Below are 10,379 nucleotides of genomic sequence, written 5' to 3'. Positions count from 1 at the left end.
CCTACCTGACAGGGAGAAAATTCTTTGTTAGTTGTGGTAATTACAACTCAAAGACACATGATATCCGATATGGTGGTCCACAAGGCTCTATCCTGGTCCGCTGCTCTTCTCAATCTACATGCTTCCGTTAGGTCAGATTATCTCAAGGCACAACGTGAGCTACCACAGCTATGCTGATGACACACAGCTGTACTTATCAATAGCACCTGATGACCCTGATTCTCTTGATTCACTAACACAATGTCTGACTTGTATCTCAGAATGGATGAATAGTAACTTCTCAAGTTAAATAAAGAGAAACTGAAATCTTAGTGATTGCAATAATGGATACAATGAGGCTATTAGAAATAAACTGGATACATTAGGATTAAAAGTCAAGACGGAGGTAGAAAGCTTAGGGTAATTGTTGACTGTAATCTGAATTTTAAATCACATATTCATCAGTCCACTAGGACAGCATTTTTCACTTAAGAAACATAGCTAAAGTTAGACCTCTTATATCACTGAAAGATGCTGAGAAATTAGTTCACGCGTTTGTTTTCAGTCGACTAGATTACTGTAACGCACTCCTCTCAGGACTACCCAAAAAAGACATAAATCGTTTGCAACGAGTGCAGAATGGAGCTGCTAGAATCCTAACTAGGAAAAGAAAATCCGAACACATTTCTCCAGTTTTGATGTCACTACACTGGTTACCTGTGTCATTCAGAATTGACTTTAAAATTCTGCTTATGGTTTATAAAGCCTTAAATAATCTCGCTCCATCTTATATATTGGAATGTCTGACACCTTATATTCCAAATCGTAACCTCAGATCCTCAAATGAGTGTCTCCTTAGAATTCCAAAAGCTAAACTTAAAAGAAGTGGTGAGGCGGCCTTCTGCTGCTATGCACCTAAAATCTGGAATAGCCTGCCAATAGGAATTCGCCAGGCTGATACAGTAGAGCACTTTAAAACACTGCTGAAAACACATTACTTTAACATGGCCTTCTTATAACTTCAATTTAACTTAATTTAATTTAATCCTGATACTCTGTATGTTCAATTTCCTCATAATAACTATTCATGGTGGCTCTAAAATCTATACTGACCCCTACTCTCTTTTCTGTTTCTTTTTCCGGTTTCTTTGTGATGGTGGCCTGCGCCACCACCACCTACTCAAAGCATCATGATGCTCCAACAATGATGGATGGATTAAAAGGCAGAAGTCTACGTGACCATCATCATCATCAAGTCCTTCCGTGAGAACCCTAAATCCAAAGTGGACTGGGCGGTCTCATGGTCTGGAATCCCTACAGATTTTATTTTCTCTAGCCATCTGGAGTTTTTTTGTTTTTTCTGTCCCCCCTGGCCATTGAACCTTACTCTTATTCGATGTTAATTAATGTTGATTTATTTTGTTTTCTTATTGTGTCTTTTATTTTTCTATTCTTTATTATGTAAAGCACTTTGAGCTACTGTTTTGTATGAAAATGTGCTATAGAAATAAATGTTGTTGTTGACGTGTTGAATGAAAGCTGGGAATGCGTGGCAGCCATGATGCATGCGCATACGTGTTCTGAGTGTGAAGTATAAACTGTCCCCAAGGCTTTTCTGATACCTTAGAACACAATCGTGTCAATCCAACGACTGAAGTGAAGGCCATGCAGCCATAAGATCACTGAAAAATGGCAAGGCACCCCAAGTAGAGCAGGTCACCCCAAAGGCAATCGAAGTTGGAGAGATGTCCTACTCCATCAGCTCCATGCTCTCTTCCAACTGGTCTGACCCACGTGCCTTTGGCATGAAAGAAAGAAAGAAAGAAAGCTCTGATTGTGCCAATCCTCAAGAAAGGCGACAATTGAGAATTCGTTCTTTATTGATTAATTGATGATTTATTGTTCTTAAAGCTATGTGAGCACCAATTTAAATTAACCACTGATATTACATTAAGTGAATTTTATGCTCATATAGCATATACTTTTATATTTTATATTTTGTGTTCTTATTATGTTGGTGATGCTGATTTAGTTAGGTCCATAAATATTTGGACAGAGACGATTTTTCTAATTTTTTAGAAAATGGAGCCCCTGAAATGAAGAGATTGTGTTAAAAAAAATGATTTAGCTGCCTCACATTTTTATGCAGTCGTTTTGTTCAACCCACTGAAGTAAAGCTGAAAGTCTGCACTTCAACTGCATCTGAGTTGTTTCACTTAAAATTCATTGTGGTGATGTACAGAACCAAAATGAGAACAAAGTTGTCTCTGTCCAAATATTTATGGACCTAACTGTATGTCGTCTATCCTTTAATTTTCCAAACCTTGAAATTGTATTTCTTTAGGAAATGCTTTCCTCGTTTCTGTCTTTCTTTAAACTTAGCAATCTGAACTCTGATTATAACAGAAATACATTTCACGTCTTCCTATCTGCTGCTCATGGCACATTTCTATAAAGCAGGCCGGCGTCCCATCGTTCAATCCATCAGCAGCTTAATCTTCAGTCCCTGCAGGGTGTCTGTGCCGTACTGTTACATTTGGGCTCAAATTATTATTATAAGTTTTCTCAAGCAGTCTGCACACAAACTAAGAACTATATAACAGATGTGAAAGGCACTATATGATAGATAGACCGATAGCTAGATAAGGCACTACATTACTTGACTTGATTTAATACTTTAGCGAAAGCATTTCAAAGGATGCCAAGCCTGGCAGTTACAGTTAAGAATTTGGGAGTAACCGTGAAAGAAATTGAAAAGTGTTGAAAATTATTTTCAAGGACAGTTTTACTGCTTACTGCCTGTTCCTCCTTAATTTGGTGAATACATGGTCACCTTGGTAAAAGCTGACTGGTTTGTTACAAACCACGTGGTCCACTTTTCTGGGTAACTTAGTCTTTTTTTTAAACAGTGTAGCTGATCAGTTCGTTTGCAGTCGTGAAGTGAGACGGACGGACAGAGAACTTGTTAGTGGATTAGAGAGGAACTGTTTTAAAGTTTGTATCAACATGGCTTGCGTGCACAGAGTATATTACTCAGCCAACGAAGAAACCTGTGAAATTCAGCGAGCAGAAGAACACGCAGGTAGGAATAATTTATGAACTTCAAATTCTTTGTTCCTTAACATCAGCAGCCTGTAGTTAGTTGGTAATGCGTGGTCAAGCGAGAGTCAAAAGAAATTCCTCAGTCCAGTCAAGTTTGTTTTAAAAAAGGTTTAGTGAAACTTACAAGCAAACAGTTCACACGAGAATAGAGAATAAAGTTTCTTGTTAAATTTCAGTTGTCTTTTTCTACTTTAAGATGAGTTATTACTCTGTGCTTTACATTCAGTGTGATCTGTACATGCAGTGCTGTTCACTCAGTAGAGCACGTTACGTTACACCCACCTGGGCACGCTTTGAAACTGTGTGCCCTCCATGCCTTCCTTAAGTCAAGGCAGACCACTAAGTCGGAGAGACTGGGAGTAGAATATTCCAGTTCAGCTAAGTGTGTGTGGGGGTGATAATTGAACCTCCCGTGTACTATGCACTGATATATAGGCAAACATTTAATAGAACTAAGAAAATACTTTTATCGACTTAACGTAACTGAAATGACTAGCAAATGGCTCTCACACATCTGGTCCTAATTGTTTATGCTAAGGGCAAACGTCAGTGACTTTAACGTGACCTAGCCAAGAGCCTTTAACTTTCAGGAAGATTTATATAAAAATTTAAATGTCCTGTACATGAACAAAGCCAGTTTAAGTTTGGCAAATGTAAGATGAATCATTTCAATGAACTGCCGTTTCTTGGCACAGACACAGCTTGCTGACATGTCTGTCCAGTGCTGCGTTTCTTTACGGATGAACACAAGTCAGGGCGGCAGAGGCAGCAGCCTGTAAATTCTTGTGAAGTATTGCCAGGTGTTGAGCCTCCTCTGGCATAGCAGCTAGCAGCACAGGACAGGATCAAGTTTGGACATTTGGCTCCTTTACATGGTGGTGGTGGTTTTTGTGTAAGGCTTTAATCTGTTCGGGGTGATTGACTGAGATGAGAAAGCTGCTTATTTCTTTAGACAAGTCTTCTAGAGAAAGTGTCTTGAACGTCATTGCTGATTTGTATTCCTTCATATGTTTTTTTTGTCTTTCTGAGCTGTGTTCATGTTGGCTGACCATATATTAAGAATGCCTTTCTTTTGTCGTCTTTTAAGTGAAGGACTCCTGCTGCTGCTTTCTTCAAGCTTTGCCATTCTGAGTAGTAGTCTATTAGCTCTTTTATTGTTTCAGTTTTATCTTCCGCACTCGTTGAGTTTGCTTGACAGCCTTTGGTTTCTGGATCATCATTAATAAGCAAGTCCAACTCATCAGGTCTGACTTTAACAGGACGTTTGGGCCTTGAAGCCATGATTTACTTGTGATGAAGCTTTCTGTAGTTGATCCTCCTGATGCCTGGTCTGCTGGGTTTAGTGCAGATGTGACGTACCTCCATTGTGAGGGCTGTGAGTGCTCCCTTATCTCTATAACTCTGTTAACAGCAAAGGTTTTCTAGCGAGCAGTTTGATTTACAATGTGCCTTAGTACGGTGGTGCTGTCAGTCCAAAGGTTGACTCCTGCAGTTGAATTTACTGTTCGTGTTTTAGCATCTTCTCTGTTTTGACGGCTAGCACAGCTGCTGTTCATTCTAACCTCGGTATAGTGGCAGGTTTCAGTGGAGCTGCTCTTGACTTCCCCAGTATGAATGAAGACTGTCTCTTTATGTTCTTTGTTGGTTAAGAGAAGGTAAGAAGCAGTGCCATATCCATCTTGAGAAGTGTCTCCAAAATGATGCACTGGTGCAGACTTTATGTGACCACACCCAGTCGGTTTAATGCACCTGCTTACAGTGTAATCTACAAGGAACTGCAAATTGTCATCCATGCTGGACATACGTAATTTTCACTTCTTCATCCCCTCCATATTCCTCTTTACACTTCCCTTAAAATAAGTTTAGCAGGCAGTATAACCGGTGCTAAAAATCCAAGTGGATCATATACTGAACTGTCCACTGGCTCCTAGCAGGCTTATCTTGTGGCTTTACCTGGAACTTGAAATAAGGTTATGACTCTAATCTGCCACAGGGGGGCGCCATTAGACCCTGTATTTATTTCAGCTGCGAGTCTTAGGGAGGTCTGGCGTAAAGCCCACGGAGATAAGGGGAGAGCGGGACCATCACGTGAGCCTGAAGTTATTTGCTTTCTGCCAGTTTCTTCTTCACACAACTTGTGCAAAGCAGTTACTTATTCAGCGTTAAGAGCCAATGAAAATATTCTGCAGTGTTAACAGATATTAACGTGCGTCACTAAAATGGGCCCTTTATTTGTGGTTGGTTTGGAATCAGTTTTCCACATTTTCTACCTGATCAGATACAAAGGAGTTACATCAAGTTGGACCAACGTAATTTTAAAAGGTTTACATCAAGGCAGGTGCCTTTGTTAACTGGCAGTTCAGATTTGTTCAGCTCAATGACAAACGTGGCACACTGTCATATCTAATGTGTAAGATGTACTCTGATGTTTAATGGGCACAGTAAAGCGTTAGGTGATGTTGGACAGCCCTCATTGTCATGGCTTTGTGACAAGACAGATAGCTTTATGGGTCAAATTGACAGGCACAGTTGGCACATTCCATATCTAATGAATGAAATTAAATGTTTAATGGGCACCGCAGAGGGTTAGGTGGCATTGGGCTATACTAGTTTGGAGAAAACAAAGATGTCTTTGTTAAGTTGCAGTTGATCTTTGTGTGTACAAGTCAAGTGGCCTGTCAAATGTGTCATATTCCCATATATATCTAATGAACAGATTTCAGTGTGATGGCCCACTGGCATTATACAGGGTTGTAGGCCGTTGGCCCACTCGAATTTTCACAGAGAGATGAATTCCTTTGTTAAAGTGCAGTTGAGTTTTGCTGTTACATGGCTCAGAGTGACTGGCAAACTTGGCAATGAAGCAAATTAACTGTGATGTTTAAGGGGCACTGTAAAAGGTTAAATGGTGTTGGACCTCCCTAGTTGTACCAGTTTTGAGAAAAAGCAGATGCTTTTGTGACGATGCAGTTGAGTTTTGCACAGACCAATGTGACTACATGGCTCAAATTGACTGGCATATTGTTGACATTGCCATTTTTAATGACTGGGATTAACTTTGATGTTTAACTGGCACTGTAGAGGGTTGGGCAGCATTTTGCCCCCCTAATTTTCATAGCTTTGTGACAAGGTTCCTTTTTTATTTTGTAGTTGAGGTTTGACTGGCCCAGCATGAGTTCATGGGTCAAATTGGCTGGCAAACTTGCCATATCCAATGAATAGGTTTCACTGTGGTGATCAGTTGCCGTTGCAAAGGGTTACATGGCACTGGACCACCCTAATTTTAATAACTCTTTGACCAGGTGGATGTCTTTCAAAATTTCAGTTGAGTTTTTCTTGGCCCAGCATTGTTATATGGGTCATACTGACTGGCAGAGTTGGCACACTGCAATCTGATGAATGAGATTTATGTGATATTTAATTGGCACAGACAAAAGAAAAGAAAAGAGCTTTATGCTTCCTGGGATAGGCTCCATCTTCTGTGTGACTGTGCCTCTGCACAGGCTAAAGTGTGGTTAGAAATTGGATTGATACAAGGATAAATACGCAAATAAATAATAAAATGATAATATGAAGTTTAAAACTCACCACTGTTAATTTGTTAATTTCATGCTGTCACTTTTTACTGTTAACTAGCTGTCCCCTGTGGCTGTGCTTGCGTAGTACTGAAACAGGACAAACTTTAAAAATGAATAAACAAACAGGAATCGCTGGCTAAGTGGGGCGAGGTACACTCCAAAACATGACGAGAGGTAAACGGAGGCTGGCGCGGGAGTGAGGAGGGTCCCAAACCCGTGATGTCACGCTTCCCCCTCACCTCGGCCCGTAGCCTCAGTCTCGGATTAGCGTGAACTAATCGCTCCTGCAGAATCAACCGGAATGTTCAAACAAATTATATAAAATTAAAAACCTGATCTAAATCTGTGAAGTAGTTCTCTTGTGAATAGCAGGCAGACAGACGTGGGTTTTATATATATATATATATACTTTGCAGCGGAGAAGTAGTGTGTTAAAGAAGTTATGGAAAAGAAAAGGAAACATTTTAAAAATAATGTAACATGATTGTCAATGTAATTGTTTTGTCACTGTTATGAGTGTTACTGTCATCAAGGATTTGATTATCATTATTTCTGTCAATCAGGTTCGTATTTGGAGGACGTGTTGTGTTCAAGTTTACATTCCGTGTTTTTAAACCATTGTAAAGATAACAGGTTTTATTCATCAAAGTGTTCACTACCCAAATCGCTATGCGAGTATTTAGCGGCAGCGTCTCCATTAAGTTGTGGATTTGCCTGCGAGTATTTGGCGTTAGCGTCATGAAGTTGTTTTTGTCTAGCTGCATCTGAAATGTACCACAACGTCTGACACAGAGAGATGTAACACACGTCTGTGTGTTTTATCACAGTTTGGATTGCTGCTGTCATAATCGGTTTGAGTCTATATATATATATATATATATATATATATATATATATATATATATATATATATAGTATATATATATATATATATATATATATATACTATGTGTATATATATATATATATATATATATATATATACATATGTATATATATATATATATATATATATATATATACATGTGTATATATATATACATGTGTATATATATATACATACAAACACTGCCTTTACCTCCTCTTACCTGTAAACGACAAATTTCTTACAGAAACCTTAAAAATATCTGTCCCTCTATCCTTTCTGGATCCATTTCTGATCTTTTACTGTCTGCACCTATTCCGTCAACACTAGATAGTCTTGTTGACCACTATAACTCAGCCCTTCATTCAGCATTAGATAAAACAGCTCCTTTAAAACATAAGGAGGTTTCCTTTAAGCGTTCAGCTCCTTGGTATAACTCAGAATTGCGATCTATGAAAGCAGCTGGCCGACGCCTTGAGAGAATGTCACGTAAGACTGGCCTCACGTGCACATCCAGGCTTTCTCTGACCACCAAAGAGCTTACAGAGAAGCACTAACTGCTGCTAAGAACACCCACTATGGCAGAATAATAGAAAGTGGCCACGATAACCCAAGGGTTTTGTTTTCTGTAGTTAATAAACTACTCGAACCTGCATCTGGCCCAACTACCTCTTCTACTGAAGTCTGTGAGGATTTCCTCCACTTTTTCCGTAACAAAATTAAAGATCTAAATAATTCAACTAACATAAATACATCATCTGTTTATATCTCTTCCTGTTTTCCCACTCCATCCAGCTCCTTCTCTAAGTTCTCACCAGTCACATCTGTGTTTGTTAATAACCTGCTTTGTAAGATGAGACCAACCACTTGTGTACTGGACCCCATCCCCAGCACACTACTTAAATCCTGCCTTCATGCCATAATCCCGACTGTTACAACAATAATAAACTCATCCCTTGACACTGGCTCTGTGCGCTCACTTTTAAAATCGCTTCTGTAACCCCAATGTTAAAAAAGTCTGGTCTTGATGCTGACAATCTTAACAATTTCCGGCCTATTTCCCACTTACCTTTCCTGTCAAAAGCTCTTGAGTGTGTTGTAGCTTCCCAGCTCACCAATTACTTAACTCTAATAATTTGATGGAACCCTTTCAGTCTGGTTTCAGGGTGCAGCACAGTTGTGAAACTGCTCTGCTAGCGGTAACCAATGATTTGCTTATGGCAGCAGACTCTGGACAAACCAGCATATTAATTCTGTTAGACCTCAGTGCAGCATTTGACACTGTCAGACATGACATTCTACTGTCCAGAATGGAGAACATGCTGGGTATCTCTGGCACTGCCCTCCAGTGGTTCAAGTCCTATCTGACTGATAGGGAAGAGTTTGTTAGTCTTGGCAACAGCAGATCCAGCTCGCCAGTCACACAAGGAGTTCCTCAGGGCTCTGTCCTGGCCCTCTTCTCTTCTGTATTTATATGCTTCCCTTGGCCATATTATTCGTAGCTATGGACTGGGCTATCATTTTATGCAGATGATACTCAACTCTACTTCAATGTTAAAAGTGGAACTTCATCAGAGCTTTCTCAGCTCACAACCTGCCTTAGTGAAATTAAAACCTGGATGGAGCAGAACTCTTTAAAATTAAATTGCAACAAAACTGAACTCCTGCAAATTGGGACTAAAATGCAACTTAATAAAATGAGCTCCTTCCCAGTCCATCTTGGTGGTGATCTCATCAGACCTGCCTCTACTGCAAAGAATCTTGGTGTCATTTTTGATTCCTCCCTTTCTTACTCCACTCACATAAATCACATTAAGAAACTTTCTTACTTTCACCTCCGTAACATATCCCGTGTTCGCTCCTTCCTCTCCTTTTCTAATGCTGAGAAACTTGTCCATGCTTTTATCACATCCCGCATAGATTATTGTAACTCACGCTGCTGGCAGGTGCCCTTCTAATCTTATATCACAGCTCCAGCTTATTCAAAACTCAGCTGCAAGAGTCCTTACACGAACCAGCAGCAGCGAGCACATCACACCCATCCTGCTCCGTCTTCACTGGCTCCCTGTGTCTTACAGAATCGAATATAAAATCCTAGAATAACCTACAAAGCCTTAAATAACCTCGCCAAACTACATCAGTGACCTTCTCCATCACTATGTGCCTGCCCGTCCACTAAGGTCCTCCGATTCTGGCAATCCTGTTATGCCCCACACTAATCTACACTCCATGGATGACAGGGCCTTCAGCTGTATAGCCCCAGACTCTGGAATGACCTACGAAATTAATCAGGTCAGCTGACTCCATGAATTCTTTTAAAAAACAACTCAAAACTCATCTGTTCAGGAAGGCTTTTAGCTCTACTTGACTTTATTCCCCTTCTCTCAGTTTACCTCTCAGTCAAGATGCTCATGTAACCTGTATGTGTGTGCTAGACCATCAATTCTGTTGTCTGTTAGGCTTTCTCTGAATTTACTGTCTTAATCTTCTTCTTTATTTATTTGGTTTGTACTATGCTATATACTGTATACCCTGCCGTTCTTTCTTATATTCTGTAAGTGCCTTGAGCATGGGAAAGGCGCTATATAAATAAAATGTATTATTATTATTATTATATTATATATATTATATTATATATATATTATATATAATAATATATTATATTATATATAATATATTATATATAATATATTATATATATATTATATATAATAATGTATTATTATTATTATTATATTATATATATATGTGGGGTTATTGGGAGTAAAGTCTTGTTTATTAAGAATAAGTTCTAGGAACACCGCAACGCCGTCAGAAGAAAGGACGCTCTATCATTGATCTATACGCATACTAAA

Source organism: Polypterus senegalus, chromosome 2, assembly GCF_016835505.1.
Source record: "Polypterus senegalus isolate Bchr_013 chromosome 2, ASM1683550v1, whole genome shotgun sequence".
Lineage (NCBI taxonomy): Eukaryota > Metazoa > Chordata > Cladistia > Polypteriformes > Polypteridae > Polypterus > Polypterus senegalus.
This window is presented reverse-complemented; position numbering follows the sequence as displayed.